We start from the raw sequence: 21,216 nt of genomic DNA, 5'->3' as shown, positions 1-21,216 counted from the left end.
TTTAAGGCCGTCGGAAACTCTAGCGCAGCAACGTCTGAGACTTGGTGGCAAGTTATTTTTTTTTTTTTCATCTAGCCCTAGGAAAGCGAGAACTGGGAGTATTTTAAGGTTGCAGACACACACCACTCAGACACGCATATCCAATCGGACAGCTTAGTTCCCTTCCATTTACCATTGCAAAACACACTCCGGGATGACTTAAGAACCTGAGAGATAGCCTCCTCTATTCCAAGCCAGTTAAAGTCTTCGGTTAGGGAAGTGAATTTCATAGTCTGAAAGTTTCACGGAGTCTCTTATGTCACTGTCCAATAATCCTGTTTTTGGCTTCTTGATGACTGAGCCTTTGGTCCAATTAAGCAAATTTTCACAGTATCCTTTATGATAATAACGATTTTTAAAAGGAGATAGGAAGCAATTTTCTTCTATTCCTAATTGAATTGTAGTTACTATCTTCAAATCTCTGGATTTTCCTGTAGGTCGAGATACTTATTAAGAACACAATCTAAGAAAGCTGGAGTAAAGTTAACAAAAGTTTATTAAATAAACTCATTACTGGTCAGGTTGGTTAGCCTGACAGTACTTGTCGGGACTCTATATTGCTCATACAGGCCAGTAAATGCTGAAGCTGGAGATGAAACAACAAACTTAAATCTTTTCCCCAGTACAAATGAGTATTGAACTGATAGAAGTCCAATTAGAACAATCTCTGTAATAGACTGATCCTGTCAGTAGGGGGCCTGATGCCACAAACTTTTTTTTTTTTTAAAGCTTTAAAAGCTCCATAAAATTTAAGATTTATAGCAGGCCAAATATATATTTCTGTGCTGCTCAAAAACTGAAATTCATAAACACGTAGACTATGAGTCCTCCTCTATTTTTATAGAGAAACCAGAATCTGATACACCTGGAATTGGATTTACAATTCATTTCCTCATTCTGCTCATGTTTAGTTCACTGAGTATTTGGTAAATGCTAGCTGGTAATAAACTCATTTTATCACCAAGCAGTTCAGATTGGCATATAGTTTGGAAAAATGAAAGCATGTTTTAAAATCCTATGATTACATGTTTAAATAAATTACAGTTTAGAAGAGGATTCCTGTGGGTGTATTTGCTGGTACATAGAATGCTTTTGTGTGTAGAGGTTTAATTACACATATATAATGGAGTCAAAATGCAGGATTGAACAACCTTTTAGAAAATGTTAAAATGATGCTTTAGGCTAAATGGAACTGAACTTCTGAATTTAAATGATTGCAGCCTTACATGACTGTTGAATACAAACATCACAAAGTATTGTGACTCAATTAAAAAATTACAATTTTGAGATTTTGAGTCCAGCATCAGACTTAGCTTTAAAATGACACGTGAAAATGAGAAATTGATCAAAACATTTTCAACATCTATCTACTAAGTCAAAGAATTTTGGAATAAAATAAATAAATGAAAATGTATTGTCCATATACTTGAGCCAACTAGAGACTTCTTTTGAAATTGAGTGGGAAAACATTACAAAATTACCATAACCTTTTCAAGAATATTTTTCAGAAAAATATAGGAGGATGTCTTTCCTGTATTATCTTATATTCTTCACCACATGTTAAAACAGGACATATGCCATGTAAATAAAAATTATAAAATTTTATTTTTAAAAAGGAGTTGCTTTAGATCATATATACACTTATAGATAATATATATATATACACACACATTTAGACATTGAATTTAATACAGATCTTTCTTTATTCTAGAAAGCAAACCTGAATTAAATCCTAAAAGATTTTCTTTTTCAGTTATGCTAAAGGAGTCTTTGGGGATTTCTATGAGATCCCCAAATATAAGGAGGAACTACTACACTAAACACCTTAAGAAAACAGACTTAGGGTGGGGGGATTGAAAAACGCAACTTCTGTCCCATGAATAAATGAAATGAATGTAAAACATGTTTCCCAGTTGTCAATTTCAAACATATATATTCTAGAGTGGATATTGACAACTAGGTACAAATAGCTACTCCAGAGTAAACTTTATTTTGGAAGCAAGGCAAAAAGAACTTTCAAACTTTGAACAGACTTGTGGGGATGGGGAGAGAGGTATTGTATTTACTCTTTTAAGATTTTCTATTATTTCAATTGAAGACAAGATAAAATAAAGTTGTATGTTTTGTTCCTTTCCTATACAAATCAGCTGCTTAGATGATTTTTATTTATATTTTTAAAGTTTAACACACTTTCTAAGCCCATTTCTACATTAAATTTATCCTTTAAAAGAAAGCTTTCTTATTTTGATTTACAACATATATATATGTAAATATATAGAGAATCTGTGCTGAGGAAAGTAATATCCATTTTGAAAACTATAAATGTAAAATTGAAATGTAATGAAAAAAAATCTTTTAATCCCATTTAAAAATGCTGTCTGCTAAAATAAATTATGCCTGTTGAGTCATACATACGTATATACATATAGCAAGTATGGACAAAATAAAATTTAATTGAACAGTTTAACATTTTTAAATTTAGGAAATCACTTAACACTAAGAATAGTGACCTTGGTTTCTGATTTCTTTGTTAATATACAGTAAATAACTGCCTCATTAAAACAGGGCAAGATTTTTGTGGAGATGTTTTGTTTTGTTTTGTTTTTCCTAAGCTATATAATACTCTTGCAAATGAGCTCCTATATGCCAAAAATATTTCAGGATGACCTGGAATTCTGGAAGTAACTAATGATGTTTACAATTCTGTCTGTACTACACAGCATTCCTACAGAAAGGTGAAATAAATACATTTTGCAACAGTGTTTGTATGTCTAAATTTATGTTTCATTTCTGATCTAATCTAACATGATAAAATAATCACTTTTTGAGTCTCCTAATACCTATTGAGGAGGAAAAATCTTCAATTTAATATAAAAACGTGACAAAGTACTGTTATTAAGAAAAGGGCACATAAATATATAGATATGTATATCTATGACAAGGATATATATATATATATATATATATATATATATATATATATACATACACATATATATGTATCTATGTAGATAGATATATACTTCTCTTCATCATGATTCTATGATTAAGCCTAAAATTTCCACGCTACAAAAGTAACTTATAGCAAAGACCCTTATAGTGATAAGTAATAAATCTAATTACCATATCCTTTGAATAGATGTAATATAAATTTCATTGCTCACTTAAAAGTTCTAAAGTTAACAGCATAAACTTGAAGTTGAGTAATTAAGTAATCCTTATATAGACACTTATTAAAGTATTTATACATATTATCTTAAATCTACATCTATCATTTTGCCAATTAAAATTAGGACTTTAATTGCAATTAAGTAATTTAATTGCCAATTGAACAGCAAAATTGCTAAGTGACTAATTTTAATGCCTATTTTAATTACCAATCATGACTGGGGAGGGAGCTAATCAAGTTACATCAAGCAGTACCAGAGTAATGATGTGGGGAAAAAAAAATGTAGAACAAACATTCAAGGCTACATGCTTTTAAAAAGAACTCTAAATTAAATAAATGCAAACACACATCTTATAAAGATAGTGAAATACTATATTTCAATTTCTAAATACAGGAACATCAAAAGAAAATACATATTTAATTGAACAAGTCACTGTCAATCTTAAGTTAAAATATTTTAAAGCAAGGTAGAATTTTTATGTGATTTTTATATGGTAATCACACCAATAAGATAAACAGAAAATTGCAAATAGCAGAGCAGCTTGCTGCTTGACAGATGAAATATCTATAGATTAACAGTGGTTCTTATTCTTTAAAAAAATAAAGTCAGATGCTGTAAAAACAATGAGGAACAAGCTTTTTAGTTATTCACACAATGATAGGATTTCAGGTTCAGAAAAAAAAAAAAAAAAGGAAAGATTAGTATAACTATCATTCTACTGCCAATCCCAGGGACATCTTTTCCAACCTCATGAAAATTAAAATACTTTCAAAAGAGGCTTGATACTTATGTGAACAGTATGCTACCCATTAGAGATCATAAGAGAAGCATGAATCAAATTTATGCTCTAGACAATGTGTGTATGTATATAGATAAAACATTATATATAAGACATATAGAAAGACAGACATCTACTAAGGTGGAACAAAAGAGGTAAGCAGCTGTGCCTGCAGTGCAATTAAAATAATGAATTACAGGGTGGGAAATCCAAGTTGTGCTAAAATTCTTTCAGATCTTCCTGGATTCCAGATAAAGTAAATCTCCCAGATCTTTATAAAAAATTGTAAAAGTTTATATATTTTTTTAAAGCCTGCAAGTCAGGAAAAAAAGGGGGGGGAGGGCAACATACAAATATCAAATATAGCTAATAAATTTATTGGCTGTCATAACTCAATGTTCAAAAAGCCCCAATTTCCAAACTGATTTTCAGAAACCAATATGAGAGGAATTGTACTATAGGGAGCAGGGTAGCTATTAGAGATAGAATGTAATTCCCTCCCAGCTTAAATGACAGAGAATAACTCCCTTCTTTTCTTCTGTTGGGATCAAATAGACAAATATTTTATTTAAAATAGGAATTATGATCATCGTTTTTTTTTTTTTAAATAAAAACAAGAAACTTGTCACCTAAATGTGATTAGCACTGAGTGAGTAGTGGATGTAGTATGTACAGGGTATATTCTATGTGTCTATATATATATATATATATATATATATAGTCAGCTCATCTTGGTAGAAAGCTTTACAACTTCTACCAAAGACCTGAAATTATTCATGAAATTTATGCAATGTTGTATGTAACTAGAGAAAAAGCAAACAGGTTTGCAGCTGGGTTTGGGTTGTTATTTACTGATAGACCTGAATTTTGAAGTGAAGCACACAGCAGGAAGGAATCCTCTGCCTGCATTTTGAATGGAATAGTACATTAATAAACACTAGGCTTAACAAAGGATTTCAATATATTTTTATGACAATAACAGCTTTAGAAGAAGTTATATGTAACTGATTAAAGCAAAATAATTTTAATATTTGCCACCTGCCTAGAAATCAGAGAAATGGAATCATTATTGACATTATCATTGAAAAAAAGATTATTTTGTTATGCTCATTACTCAAATAAGTTAAAACAAAAATTAATGCCATCATCTTGGGACAATTGAAAGAGAATTTTAGCCCTTTAATTTCTCTTTTTCAAAAGTTGCACTGATTGCGATTTATTTCACTTTTTATTCATTTTAATTTTGCTTTCACAAGCTTCCAAAGTTTTTATATTCCAAATTTGAAAATTAATTGGAGTTATGGTATATTAAATTATTGGGCTATATGAAAACAGATAAAAACAACTTAAAAACTTTCCATGTTAAATAGCAACATTTTCTGAAACAATCCATATGCATTTATTTTTAGAATGGTCACTTTTGGTACCATGTTTTAGAATCAAAATTTTAATTACAACTCATTAAGTTTAAATGTTTATATAAGACAAAATTTAAGAAAAAAATTAAATTGTGGATTTCTAACCAATGAACTCTTTTCTAGCACAAACAAAAAATACTGCTACATGAAAAAGTATAAATTATGTGTAGCTTTTTTTAAACTATTAAACCCCTATTTTCTTCAGGTAAGGTCTGCCCTCACTGTTAAAGGAAAAATGAGGGACAATCCTTTTTATTATATCTTTTGAACTTAGAAGTGGTAAATTCAACTATTGTACTAGGTCTTCTGAATATTTACAAAAAATTCCAATAAATAATTACAGAATCATTCCATTAGGGTCTGGAAAAGTGATCTCAATAAGCTGTCATTGATCCTGGAAAAATGGTTTGAAGTTACAGATATTTCATGAGGGCATATGTTTTTTAAATAAGTGTACAACCGGAATATACATATTTCAGTAGTGAATACTTTTAAGAATTTTAATTTCTGCAAACATTGAAATGTTATCATGCATAATGAAGTCCTTTAAAAAAAAAAAAAAAGCCAAACGACAGTAAAAACTACATAATTGGAGAATGACTTTACCCAGAACATTTTTATTAGTGTAGCTTTAACTTTGAGTTCAAATTATGTTGTTTCTAAGGACTCATGGTCATTTCTTTCCCTCTGGTTATATTACAAATCTTTCTCTGTACAACTATATTAAAGTTACTGGTAATCTAAGTTCCTATTTATCAGTATACCTTTATCCAGTATTTGGTGATTTCACTGTAAGTTTCTGAGTTAACAGTTTTAGTGAAGTTTGCATCATCCCTGAGGTATTGTGAGTGTGGTGCTGGAAGAGGGGTCCCCAGGACATATTTCACAGTCAGAATGATCTGACAGCTGTCAAGATCTTCAGATTTAAATAGGTGTTTCAATATTTTCAGTCAATTTACAGACAAAAACTAAAATCCTATAGTCCTGTTGTACTAGGTCAAGGGATATAAATCGTACCAAGCGATTCATCTTGCCACTAAGAGAGTCATTACATTTTTCCTAGAATATATTTGATTGATACTCTTGGAGGTGAAAGGCTAAAGGGACCATATGGCAACATGTTGCATTCCGTATGTTATCTGCCCATCCGTGCTTAAGCTGCCATTAGCAACATCTGCACCCAACGGAAATCCAGCTGTGCATAAGACTACTGATGGAATTGTACTGGGGGTGGGAGGGAGAGAAGAGAGAGTACCTTGCATAACGCCATTAACTCTAGACATGTAGTCTGCCTACCAGGACGGATGGAAGCTTTCACAATTAGAGAAGACGAGACAAACGCTTTATTAAAGTTTAATTTTGAACTCCCAATTAGCGAAACTGCTTTACAAATCGATTGCAATTTCCTAGAAGGCACAGCAAGTCCCCTGCCTGCCTGCCATGTGTGCAGGCACCAAAAAAGCTCCCCCTCCTGCCGGCTCAACAGGATTGTTCAGAGCCGGTCTCCGCATCCGGAGAGTCCCTAAAGTCCTTGCAAGCCCCTCCTCCTGCAGGGGGGCTCAGACAACCTTAACAAGGGATGGAAATCGGTTGCATCCTCCACTTGCCGGTGGGGGGAGAGGGGGACGCTAAATTAGAAGAAGGGAAGGAGTGGTCGGGGAAGGGAGGGAGAAGAGGGAGGGCAGCAGCAGCAGCAGGAGAATCTGCATTAATCTTTTACTCTCTGGAGGAGATTCGATTCAGTCTCGGAAGACAAGTTTCGTTCTCTCGGCACACTAGTGGCGGATGGCGGATTCAAATGGGAGGGGGGGAGGGGAGAGGAGAAACCAGGATAGGAGGGTGGGAAATAGGGGCAGCCCTCACCATCTACCCAGTTACTCTTCCCCACTCCTCCCTCTACTCCCCTCCTCCCCCCCAAAATACATTACCTGCCAGGGCCTCCCACCCGCCCCGAAGCTCCGCCGTCTCCACCTCCTCCTCCGCCACCGCCGCCGCCGCGCTCCCTTTCGCAGCCGCATCCCCAGATGTGCGCCAGATGTGCGGGTCACGCTCCCTGGTTCGCACAAAGAGGTCGCCCCCATCCGGAAAAGGAAGTAGGCCGGGATTCCCCTTCTCTCTTCGCTGTAAGGGGAGTGAGCGGAGGAAGGAATGGGGAAAGTGAGGGGAAAGTGGAGGTTATTACGGGAGGGATGAGATAGGATGGGGCTCTAGAAGAGAAGCGGGACTTATTTTGAAAACAAATCAAAAGAAAACAAAGGCAAGAAAAGGCCAAGACAGCGGCCGCTCACTTCTCGCCCGTTACTTTTGGAAGAGGGGTGGAGGATCTTGCGGGGGGGGAGTAAAGAGGGGGTGCCTGCTCCTCCTACTTTCCCTCCCCGGGTCCCCGCGGGAGGCGGCGGCGGCAGCTGCACACGCACACACACACACACGCACACACACACACACACAAACAAGTCCCATTGTAGTTGTCGCTGTCGCCGCCGCCGCCGCCGCCGCCCAGCGCGCAGCCCTGCAGCAGCTCCGGCCTCGCCAGCCAAGAGCGTCAGCGCCCCGTCAGCGGCGCGAGGCTCCGTGACGTGCGCGCGGCGGCGGCGGCGGCGGCGGCGACTATAAATAGCCAGGTCCCAGAGCGCGCCGACAGTTTTTTTTTTTTCCATTGACGCCGAGAGAGTAGAAGAAGAGGTAGAGGGGGGCGGGGAAGGTGAAAGGAAACAATAAAATTGCTACCTCGCTCCACTCCCTCCTTCCCTCCCATTCTGCCCCAGGGCTTCCCCTCCTCTACTCCCACTCCTTAAGAAAGGAGCTAACCACCCCGACTTCATTCCATTCCGGGGCCAAGCAAACACTAGGAACTCCGCCCTCCGGGATGCTAGAGGGAGTCTGACCGGAAGGGGCCTAAAGAAGGGAGCGAGGCTCCAGAACCTTTCCTGTGTTCCCATCCCAAATAGTTTATTTATTTATTTTAGTTTTCCAAAATTTATTTACCTTTAAGTATTGATTTCAGTTAAAGTGTGAGAATAATTTAGTTGTCAATTTAAATTTGCCTGATAAGAGTTTTTCTTTTAAATTTGTATGTATATTTACGTGTTTATACATATATATGTGTGTATAACATATACATATATGTACACACATACATGTATGTGTGTATATTTTTATTTTATTTTTATTTTTTAAATAACTTTTTATTGACAGAGCCCATGCCAGGGTAATTTTTTACATTATCCCTTGCACTCACTTCTGTTCCGATTTTTCTCCTTCCTCCCTCCACCCCCTCTCCCAGATGGCAAGCAGTCCTATACATGTTAAATAGATTACAATAGATCTTGGATACAATATATGTGTGCAGAACCAAACGGTTCTCTTGTTGCTTAGGGAGAATTGGATTCAGAAGGTATAAATAACCCGAGAAGAAGAACAAAAATGTAAGCAGTTTACATTCATTTCCTAGTGTTCTTTCTTTGGGTGTAGCTGCTTCTGTCCATCCTTGATCAATTGAAACTGAGTTAGATCTTCTCTTTGTTGAAGAAATCCACTTCCATCAGAATACATCCTCATACAGTATCGTTGTTAAGGTATATAATGATCTCTTGGTTCTGCTCATTTCACTCAGCATCAGTTCATGCAAGTCTCACCAATCCTCTCTATATTCATCCTGCTGGTTGTTTCTTACAGAACAATAATATTCCATAACATTCATATGCCACAATTTACTCAACTATTCTCCAATTGATGGGTATCCATTCATTTTCCAGCTTCTAACCACTACAAACAGGGCTGCCACAAACACCAAACAGTTTACTTTTGCAAGGTTTCGGATGTTTCTGCCAAACATCAGATTTTTTAGAGAATTTGTTATTAAATTCCATTCTAAAATATGTACACACTAAAATTCTGGATTTTTTTTTCCATTTAGCATATTTTAAAGTTTTTGAAGTATCTCTCAATTAGAAGTTGGAGAGGGTACAAAAGGACATTACAAAAAGGACATTGCATCCAAAGAAGTGGATGGGGAAGAGTGGAAGAAGTCAGGGATTATTTAATCCTAGAATTCTTAATCAGGGGTGTGTGGTAGATTTGGGGAGCTATATCATGATTTTTACTGTTTTCTGACTGAAATTTGACATTTTCTTCAATTAATTTAAAAAAGTTAATTCTGAGACCCAGTCCATAGGCTTTTGCCAGCCTGGTAAAGGGAGCTTTAGTGCAGGTGGAAGGCTCTAGTAGGTACAAAAGGTTATTTAAAAAGGTAAAAACCACCAAAGTCCCAGTTTCAGATCAGTATGTTTATTTAATTTTCAGCTGTGTGACTTGATTTAGATTAGTCTTAAAACAGAACAGCAAAAGATCCTTCTGAGAAGAGTGAAAAAACCACTGTTGCTTGGAGTCAGTGATTGTGAGTTCACAATTCCAAATATACCATGTAGTATCCATATGACATTGGACAAATTACAACTTTAATGGGCTTCATTTTCTTCATCTGTAAAAAGAATGCCTTAGACAAGTTGTCCCCGAGATCCCCAGCAGCTTTAAATCTGTAATTTTACAGCTCATAACTTATTTCCCAAACCTTAAGCCTTATCTCTTATTCATTTCAGGACAGTCCTGACCTCATCTCTATTGTCCACAACAATTTGGTTAAAATTTACTGACACTTCCTTCAGAAATTCTGTTCCATCTTTCCCACACTAGTCCTTCTTGTCATGACACCTAATTTCACAATTATTCTAGAAATTATCTATGTAAGCTAAAGAGCATCCCTGCCTTCCTGACCTTCTTTGGTCCCCCTTCAAAAATAAACATTCATAGAACCATACATCAGAGTTGAGAAGGGATATTAGAAGATATCTGGTACAATAAATACTTGAACAAGAGTTTACTTTTAAACATCTCTGACAAATGGTCAGAGACATTTTGAAATGCCTAATTGGTAAGATTTCAAAGATTATAAAGAAATATCTGAGAAGCCTATAGAAGAATAAGGTGGGCTAAATGGGTTAAAAATAGTCATTCCTTATATTTCAATCTTTTTGGGGAAAAAACTGTACCTTTCATCTATAAAGGCTAGTCAAATTAATGTTTGATCAAACATCAAACAGGTGAAAGGGTAAAATTCTCTGATAATTCATTTTTGTTTCACAGATTCTGCAGAATGATTAATTCAACCAAATAATTTACAAATTTCCAATGAGAGAACTGTGATCTTAAAGCCCATCTATAGGACCATAGATAAACACTTTCACAAGTTACATATATATATATATATATATATATATATATATTTGTTGTTGTTGTTGTTGTTGTTAATGAGGCAATTGGGCTTAAGTGACTTGCCCAGAGTCACACAGCCAGACAGTGTTAAGTGTCCCAGGCCAAATTTGAACTCACATCCTCCTGACTTCAGGGGTGGTGCTCTATCCACTACATCAACTAGCTGTCCTAATAAAATATTTTTAAAAGATGCAAATGATTATAGTTAATAATGTTTTAAAGCTGACTATTTTCCCTTTTGTTTTCATTTCTTCCTATCTTAAGCTTTGGAAATAATAGAGTCTTAATTGTCTAAGTTATTCCAAGTCATTTTTATTAGTCTTCTGATTATCAATATCTCGAAGTGATGAGTCAATGCTAACCTTTGCCTAATTCTGACACTATCTCCAGAAATGTGTAAATGTGATACAGAAAGAAATTTGGGGCCCAAAAGGTTTTGCCTTAGACAGTCACAAAAGCTAATGAATATACTTTCTTTTTCAAGTTCATCACAGACTTTTTTTTTCCTGGTAGCATAGTTATAAGTCTTAGACTTGTTGAGTATCAAGGGACTGAATTTCCAGGAAAAATAATGTCTTACTGATGCATAGTGGTGGAGTTGTGAACAGATCCAGCCATTCTGGAGAGCAATTTGGAACTATACTCAAAAAGTTATCAAACTGTGCATACCCTTTGATCCAGAAATATTACTACTGGCCTTATATCCCAAAGAGATATTAAAAAAGGGAAAAGGACTTGTATGTGCAAAAATGTTTGTGGCAGTCCTTTTCATAATGGCTAGAAACTGGAGATTGAATGGATGCCCAGCAATTGGAGAATGGCTGAGTAAATTATGGTATATGAATGTTATGGAATATTATTGTTCTGTAAGAAATGACCAGCATGATGAATACAGAGAAGCTTGGAGAGACTTACATGAACTGATGCTAAATGAAATGAGCAGAACCAGGAGATCATTATACGCTTCAACAACAATTCTATATGAGGATCAGTTCTGATGGAAGTGGCCATCTTAGGCAATGAGAGAATCCAAAGCAGTTCCAAACGATCAGTGATGAACAGAACCAGCTACACCCAGTGTAAGAACACTGGGAAATGAGTGTGGACCACAGCATAGCATTTGCACTCTTTCTGTTGTTTGCTTGCATTTTTGTTTTTCTTCCCAGGTTATTTTTACCTTCTTTCTAAATCCGATTTTTTTTGTGCAACAAGATAACTGTACAAATATGTATACATATATTGTATTTTGTGATAATCCTGCTAGCACCCCAGATACCCCAGAATCAGCCGGAGTCAAGATAAGCAAAAGTTCTTAGTCTTTATTCTTGGTCTTTAGGGGTAGAAGTGAAGGGGTGGAAGCAGGATTTCCACAACGGCCTTCTTCCTTGGCCACTGCCAAAGTGAGACTGGCTTGTCTTACTCTACCCCTAGTCCCTCCTACAATTCTCTGTATACACCAATTATCGAGCCATCACAGGACAGTGGGAAGGGCCATTCCCAAAGCACATGCCCATAGAGTATTGTTCAACCAGTAGTTAGCCTCAAGTGCTTGAAGGGACCTCAGAGTTTCAAGAGTTTCAGCCCTCTACAGTATTTAACATATACTTTAACATGTTTAACATGTATGGGACTGCCTGCCATCTACGGAAGAGGGTGGAGGGAAGGAGGGGAAAAGTTGGAACAGAAGTGTTTGCAAGGGTCAGTGTTGGAAAATTACCCATGCATATGTTTTGCCAATAAAAAGCTATAATAATAATAAAAAAAAAATTTTAAGTAAAAAAAAATGTCTTTTTCATTGCATAACTGCCAAATCTAGATGGCATTTACTTAGTCCTCATTCTTTTTGATTTCTCTTCAGCCTCAATGGTTGACACTCAGTAGGCCCTTAAATGCTCATTGAGTGTTTTGGGACTCATCATATACCATCTTTCTTCTCTCTAGCTTATCTACACTGCTAGTTCTGATGAGAAAGAGAGAGGGAAGGAGGAAGGAAAAAAAGGAGAGGAAAGAACAGAGAAAGAAATAGAGTTGTTTGCATATTATCTCCCTCATTAAGTCAGCAACTTCTTGAGATAAGGGAATGTTTTTTACCTTTCTTTGTATTCCTAGTGCTTAGTAGTACCTGGCATAGTAGATACATAATAAATGTTTAATGATTTACTGACCACTATGCACGAGGTACTAAATTAGCCATTAGGAATACTAGGGCAAAACAAAATATGTATCAAGATATAAAAATACAAAGTAACTTGAAGATAAAGTTTAGGATACAAAGTAACTTAACAGAAGAAGAATAGCACAGGAGATGAATCTAGAAGATAAAGATTCTGAGAGGGAAAGGTGAGAAGGAAATATATTCCATCCTTGGGGATGGCCTGTGCAAAGTCTTTGAAAGGGGAAATGGAATGACAAGTTTAGGAAAGGACAAATAACCTAGTTTGTATGGAATGATGATTTTGTGAATAGAAGGCTGCAGAGAAGGCAAGAAGGATGGACTAAGTAAAATACATTATAATGATTTGGCAGTTATGCAATGAAGAAGTATCTATATGAAAGACAATTATTGCCATGTTAAGAGGATCTTAAATGCCACACTAAGATATCCACACTTAATCCTAAAAACTAATTTAGAAAATTGTGAATAATTATGGTAATTCAAAATTATCCTGAAATTAGGAAAAATATTCAGATTTTAAGTTTCCTCTAACAGTTCCTTAGGTTGTAGGTGGCACAATGGATAGAGTCTGATTTGAGTTCAAATCCCAACTCAGATAATTTATTCACTACATAATCTTAGGCAAGTCGCTTAACCTGTTTGCTTCCATTTCTTCAAGTATAAAATGGGAATAACAATAGCATCTACCTCTCAGAGTTGTTTTGTTACTCACAAGAGATAATAATTGTAAAGCACTTTGCATAAGCACATAGGAAGCACTCTATAAATGCTTATTCTTATTATATTTCATAATATATCTTGACTAGATTCACATACATGCCTGATAAGTAAAAAAACTGAGCAAACCTTTTCAAAAAAAAATTACAAGTTTTGCCTTTGCAAATTACAGAGTGGAGAAATATAGTTTCTTCTTCACTGATAGTGGAGGGAATAAGCCGATTTCCAAATACTTGGGATTTGAAGCCATTGAAAGATTTGGGACAATGAAGTATTATGATTAGAAAGTTGTGTAAAGAATATGTTGGAGAGTGAAATGGAGACAGCAAAAGCAATTGAGAAGTTATAACTTAGTGAAGAGTTTACTGGTTAGTCCAGTTACAAATATTTTAACCATAGAAAAGACCCAGTGAGTGGAGAGAAGTGGGCGGATGCAAGAACAGAAACATAATCATGAGTTAGCAGTTGACCAAATATGGAAGATGATACAGTGAGAACAGTCAAATATGACTGAGATTGGGAACCTGGATAGTAAGAGGATGTTGGTAGCCTTGAAAGAAAGTCTAAATGAGAGACAAGTTCTTAGAGGTAGATAAAGTTTCATTTTGAACATGGAACAGGATCATAGGATCATAGATCAAAGATATCATCCAACCACCCATGCCTCTTCACTTTACAAGCTCAAAAAGCTGAAGTGATTTAACCAAGTGCACACCGCTACTAAATGGCAGAATCACATTGTGAGAATATTGGTAATCCTAAATGATCATTCTTTTTACTACATCATGCTAAATAGCAAACAGGATATACAGACAGAGATGTACTTTAAACAATTAGAGATGTGGAAATAGCATTCAGGAGAAACTGGGGAGTAGATGATCAGTAGATGGAAACAGAAATTCCTAGGAATCCAAAGGGAAGAGTATATAGAAAGAATCTGGTCAAACTCCAAAAGTTGCATGATGGTCAAGTTAGATGAAAACCAAAATAAACAGATTAATTTACTATGAAAATATATAGTAGTTGGAAACTAGGTCCCTAAGGGCTGAAAATTAGTGGAGGAAAGGAAGTAGAGAGAGTGAGTGCAAGCAACTTTTTCCAGGAATTGGGCTATAAAAGAAAAAAGATATAGAAGGAATCAGATACTCATTAAGAGCTTACAAAAATCTCATTTCATTCATACAACAATCTAGTGAGGTAAGATATTACTAGAGTTAAGGAAATTGAGGCAAATGGAGGTTAAATGACTTGCATAGGATCACATAGCTATTAAGTGTCTGAGATAGTCCAAGAACTCAGGTTTTCCTGACTATAGGGCCACTATTCCAACTAGCTTTCATAGAAAGAGAAGGTAGGTGCATAATTTCATTTCATGTTAAGTTTATTTCTTCTTCTGAATTTACATCGAAGTATTTTCTCCTATCCATCCATTTTCCTGAAATATTGTTCTTTCATATCTGGTATATCTGAAAAAGACCTATGTCCCCTCTCCAAAAAAAACAAAACAAAACAACTTTCATGTATCTCTGTCACATTTCTCCTTTTTCAAACTGCCAGTTTCATTCTAATTTATTTTTCATTGTTTCCAAATTAAAACATTTTATCTCTGCATCCACTGATTAGTTTAGATAACCAATACAAGCTCTACTTCAGGAGTAAATTTTTCTTATTGCAATGAAGAATCTAGTTTCAGATTAGCTTTAAAATATACCCTGAAGTAACAGGGTCCTTGAAGTAAATGCAAAGACACTTATGCTGAAATTGAGACTACAAATATATGAAATCTATGATTTTAAATTCCCTCTGTTATTTTAGGGCATCTTACAGTTTCTAAATACAGTAAATATTTTAGGATGTGGACATTTTCCAATACCTCCAGAAGTTTCTGTCTACCTAAGGTTAAATCCTTTGAAAAGACCACACTACAGTTACTGTATTGAAGGAATTATTAGAGAAACTGCTGTGTACTCTTGACTTATTACTCAGTTAATCCTGATCTATATTTAGATAGTGATGCCAGCCCAGTTGAGGCTTCAAAGGAATGAGCACAAATATTTGCCATCTCCTGTACAGTACTTTTTTGGTGATTGAAAATTCATATTGGAAAATATCATTGAAGTTATAGTATAAACAAAGCTCAGTAACCTTCCAATGTATAAACTTGCCAGGAAAAAGGTCCTAGGATTCTCAGAATTCTAAAAGGAAGGTTATTTAGGAAAGATACAACCCAGGTGAGGATCTATAACTTTCTGCATGAAAAAGCTAAGAGAGTGAGATGGAAGAGAATAATTACAGCTCATATTTATATAGCATTTGTTTTCTTCCCAACAAGCCATGAGCTCAATGAAGCTAGTATTATTATATTTATTTTGCAAACAAGAAAAAAGAAGCTTTCAGAAATTAAATGGCATAACCATGGTTATACCTCAATGAAAAAAGCCAGAATACTTGAACTTGAAACCATGTCTGTCAGACTCCAAGTTCAGTATTCTTTCCACTATACCATTTTTGTTGTTTTTCTGTCATTTTCGGTCAAATCCTCATCACTTCATTTGGAGTTTTCCAAGCAAAGATACTGGAATGGTTTGCCATTTCCTTTTCCAACTCATTTTATAGGTGAGAAAACTGAGGTAAACAAGGTTAAGTGATTTGCCCAGGATTACACAGTTAGTAAATAGCTGAGGCAATATTTGAATTCAGGAATCCTCTGGACCTGCCCCTGTTACACCATGCTGTCTAAATGTTTACATCAAGGATTGCCTCAATGCTAATTTAATCCATACTTCAAGGACTTAATACAGCAAGGATCAATGATTTCAATAGTGCTTGTTCTTCTTTTACCAAAATATATCGCAGGACCTCTTTCTTATAGAATCATAAAATCTCAACATTAGCAAGGACTGAGGAGGTCATCTAATCCAACACCTTCAGCAAGAATTCTATTTACAAGAAGACTCTTTAATTTATGAATAGTTATGATCCAAAACCAAAAGTACTCATCACCCAGTAACTAGCAATAAGCAGCTCTGAATTTAGCTAGGCTGGTTTTGAGATAACTGATCCACTCTAATCATGGACCTATTACTGAAAACTTTTCAATTTTAGTAAAATCTGAATGAACTTGCACTCCATGAGAAGAATCTTCAAAAACTCAGAGCTACCTCAAAGAACCTCTGATTTGAAGTTTAAAGGATTTAGGAAATAATTTTATAAAAGTTAAGTGATTTGCCATAGTCCACACAAATAGTTAGTGAAATAGCTGAGAGTTGAAGCCAGGTCCTCTGAGAAGAAATACAATGTTCTTTCCAATGTACTACAAAAGGATCAAATGGGTATAGGGTCATAAACCCTACCAGTGAGCAAAATGTTGAAGAATCCTATTTAAAAGAAGGGATCAATTGCTCAGAGTTTTAGTCTTCAGCTTTTCCTTATTTCTTATTTTCTGGTTTACAAGATAGAATTGTCCAAGTTTTCTTTAGTTAGTGGTGAATTTCTTGAACAGCAAGCAGTTGATCAACATTTCTGTGAGTGATTAACAAGTTGAGAGCAATGTAAATGAAAGATACATTATATATGATAGAGGATTTTCTGTTGATTTTGCAGTTTCCTTATGGCAAGTGATGTCTCATGTGACTACTCCAGTAGATAGCTAAGAAGAAATAATGGTACCTGCATTAATTTGTGAAGCTTATTTTTCTTCTTCTGATCAACATAAAAATTCTATTTATTAAGTGCTTCTAAAGTCTAGCTACTGAGGATACAAAGATTCAAAGAGAGAAGCATCATTCTCAATGGAAAATTAAGGGGAAAAAAGACTTTATAAAGAAGATAGCACCTGAGCTGGATCCTGCAGAAAGAGAAGTATTTTCACAGGCTGAGTTGTAAAGGATGTCCATGCGTGGAGAATGGCAAGTGCTGTGATATGGTCAAGTGAAATGAGAATGATACAGAAGAATAGCAAGTAATCCAGTTTGACTGAAGCATAAATGGGAGCCTTATAACAAGGTTAAGAAGATTGGAGAATACTGCTGCTATTTAGTTGAATTTTTAATTCTACCCTCAAATATCTTCTAATTCCATATCATTCTTATCGTGCATATAACCCACAGATCTTTACCCTATGTTCTGAACTCTAACCGTGTATCACCAGTTTTCTATTTTAATTCTGGGGGCCATCTCAAACTCAACATGTAAATCTTTTCCTCCTATCCTCAGACTATGAGGACTGAATGTGGATCACAACATAATGTTTTCACCTTTTTTGTTGTTTGCTTACTTTTTTTCCTTTCTCATTTTTTTCCTTTTTGATCTGATTTTTCTTGTGCAGCATGATAAATGTGGAAATATGTTTAAAAGAAATGTACATGTTTAATCTGTATTGGATTGCTTGCTGTCTAAGGGAAGGGGCGGGGGGAAAGAAAGGGAGAAAAATTTGGAACATAAGGTTTGACAAGGGTGAATGTTGAACACTATCTTTGCATACATTTTGAAAATAAAAGGTTCTTATTTTTAAAAAGAAATATATAATACATTCCACACCAATAGTTTCAAAACTGAAAAAAACCTCCTCTTCTAAATTCTTCATTTTGTGTTGAAAGCACATCACTGTTCTAGATGCCAAAATTCATAATCTCAGTGTTATCCTCTATTTACTTAGATCCTACACAGAAAAATAAGACTGGAGAGTATGAGTCAAATTGGCAAATAGGGAGTAAAGATAACAGTATTAGCAAACTCTAGGTAATATCTGAGGCAGATAAAAGTAATAACCAGAATACACAAAATTGTTCTCAGGAGCCCTAGAAGGAATAATTGGAGGGGCCTGGGCCGAGGAGGACAGGCTTCATACTTAGGTAACAGGACAGCCAATCAAGGTTTCTTAGGGGAGGCACTAAAAAGATGAAGTGGCATCAGATCTAATTTTAACAGGGAAGGGGAAGAGAAGAAAGAGAAAATTATTTGTTTTAAAAAAAAAAAGAAGCACCAAGGATAAAACCTATTTCATAATTTTGCTTGGGGTTAATCCTTTGTTTACCTACAAAAGCACATCATGTGTCCTGCTCTGAGTATCTACATGCAATACATAACCAGTTCAGGTGAGCTTCCTAATGACTGGAAATACTTTGTCTTATGAGAACTCTCATAGAATAGCATTTTAAATATTTTCAATTTTCTGAATATAGTCATATATATTCATTATTAAAAATTTTCTGTCTTTCTTTTCTTTAAAAAAAAAAAAAACCTCCAGAAGGAATTTGTGACCAGAAAAGAACTAGAGATCATTATTGATCACAAAGTAGAAAATTTTGATTATATCGTTAAAAAGTTTTTGTACAAACAAAACTAATGCAGACAAGAATAGAAGGGAAGCAATAAAATGGGAAAACATTTTTACAATCAAAGGTCCTGGTAAAGGCATCATTTCCAAAATAAATAGAGAATTGACTCTAATTTATAAGAAATCAAGCCATTCTCCAGTTGTTAAATGGTCAAAGGATATGAACAGTTTGCAGATGAAGAAATTAAAACTATTTCTAGCCATATGAAGAGATGCTCCAAATCATTATTGATCAGAGAAATGCAAATTAAGACAACTCCAAGATACCGCTACATACCTCTCAGATTGGCTAGGATGACAAGAAAAAGATAATGATGAATGTTGGAGGGGATGTGGAAAAACTGGGACACTGATACATTGTTGGTGGAGTTGTGAAAACATCCAGCCATTCTGGAGACTGATTTGGAACTATGCTCAAAGGGTTATCAAACTGTGCATACCCTTTGATCCAGCAGTGTTACTACTGGGGTTATATCCCAAAGAGATCTTAAAGAAGGGAAAGGGACCTATATGTGCAAAAATGTTTGTGGCAACCTTTTGTGTGGTGACTAAAAACTGGATATTGAATGGATGCCCATCAATTGGAGAATGGGTGAATAAATTGTAGTATATGAATGTTATGGAATGTTATTGTTCTATAAGAAATGATCAGCAAGAAGATTTCAAAAAGGCCTGGAGAGACTTACATGAACTGATGCTGAGTGAAATGAGCAGAACCAGGAGATCATTATATACTTCAACAACAATACTATATGATGAACAATTCTGATAGACATGGCTCTCTTAAACAATGAGATGAACCAAATCAGTTCCAATTGTTTGGTAATGAAGAGAACCAGCTACACCCAGTGAAAGAACTATGGGAAATGAGGGTGGACCATAACATAGCATTTCCACTGCTTCTATTATTGTCAGCTTCCATTTTTGTTTTCCTTCTCAGGTTATTTTTACCTTTTTTCTAAACCCAATTTTTCTTATGCAGCAAGATAACTGTATAAATATGTATACATATATTGCATTTAACATATACTTTAACATATTTAACAGTATTAGTCTACCTGCCATTTAGGGGAGGAGGTGGAGGGAAGGAGGGGAAAAGTTGGAAGAGAAGGTTTTGCAAGGGTCAATGCTGAAAAATTACCCATGCATATGTCTTGTAAATAAAAAGCTATAATAAAATTTTAAAAACCTCCAACTTTTTAATATTCCTTTTAAATAGCTTGTTTCTAAAGAATTTCTTTTTGATTTTATTCCAGGATTAAACATTTTATTCTTCCTCCCAACAGAACTACTTCATATTTATTTTGGGTATAGTTATATATGTACATATTGTCTCTTCCAGTAGATTGTAAGTTCCTTAAGGACAGAAACAGTTTCATTTCTGTCGTCATATCCCTAGCATCTAACACAATGCTTTGGCACATTTTAAGTGTTTTAATAAATGATAATTGAATGATTGATAAATTATGATTCAAGGCTTGAATAAAATAACATAAGGCTTTATTTCAAATATTTATTAAATTTATAAACTCTCAGAAAAAAAAGACACCTAGATATATTAGGAAATAGTTATTCCAGTAAAGCTCCAAATATGACTAGGCCCAGCTTTCTAAGACAACAAAAGTGGGACTCCATAACTATTTGGAGATGCAGTCCTAAGCTCAGATGACTTTTCTTCTTTCATATTACTGATCTGTCATGATCAATGACTAAGTTATTCCATAGGCTATATTTTCAGATCTAAAAGTCCTAAACATATTACAGAGCAGTTCCTCACTGAAGTCACCACAAGTGACATTGGTGTTATAATGATCATTCTTAAACCCTTATTGACACTCCAATATGCTCAGGTTCAGTATTTAGCTTCCATTACTTTCATTTGAAAAATTCTCACCCAAAGCTGCCCACACTTACCAACAACTGTGTTTTGATCCCAGCAGGAGTAACAGATTTCATTTCTCGTGAATTGCAGAACTACAACCAGAGCTCTATTATTAGATGAAGGATAATCATGCTGAGTTTGGGAGAGAAGAAGAATTCAGTATTATAATAATAAAAGCTAATAAAAGGATTTCAGGTGGTAATACAACTGTGTTTTACCCTAAATCTTTAATTCTTATATAAGAGTTCTCAAATTATGAAGATGTTCTACTTCCACCAAAATTTCAGTGGATTTAGAATTTGGAATCATGTCACTTGAATATGACACTTCTTCACATTAATTTTTCCAATGGAAATATGATTAAGTCCAAAAAATCAATCAATCAACAGGTATACATAAAGCACTTGTTACTGGGGATACAAATACA

General features: G+C 35.1%; 1 pseudogene; it reads right to left on the bottom strand.

Annotated features, from left to right (window-relative positions):
- Nucleotides 1–3,058: 3,058 nt before the first annotated feature.
- LOC116422578 lies at nucleotides 3,059–20,863 on the bottom strand (annotated as a pseudogene).
- Between the last annotated feature and the right edge of the window lie 353 nt (nucleotides 20,864–21,216).

This window comes from Sarcophilus harrisii, chromosome 3 (genome assembly GCF_902635505.1).
Source record: "Sarcophilus harrisii chromosome 3, mSarHar1.11, whole genome shotgun sequence".
NCBI lineage: Eukaryota > Metazoa > Chordata > Mammalia > Dasyuromorphia > Dasyuridae > Sarcophilus > Sarcophilus harrisii.
Note: the sequence above shows the minus strand (reverse complement) of the source record. Positions and strands in the feature narration are given on the sequence as shown.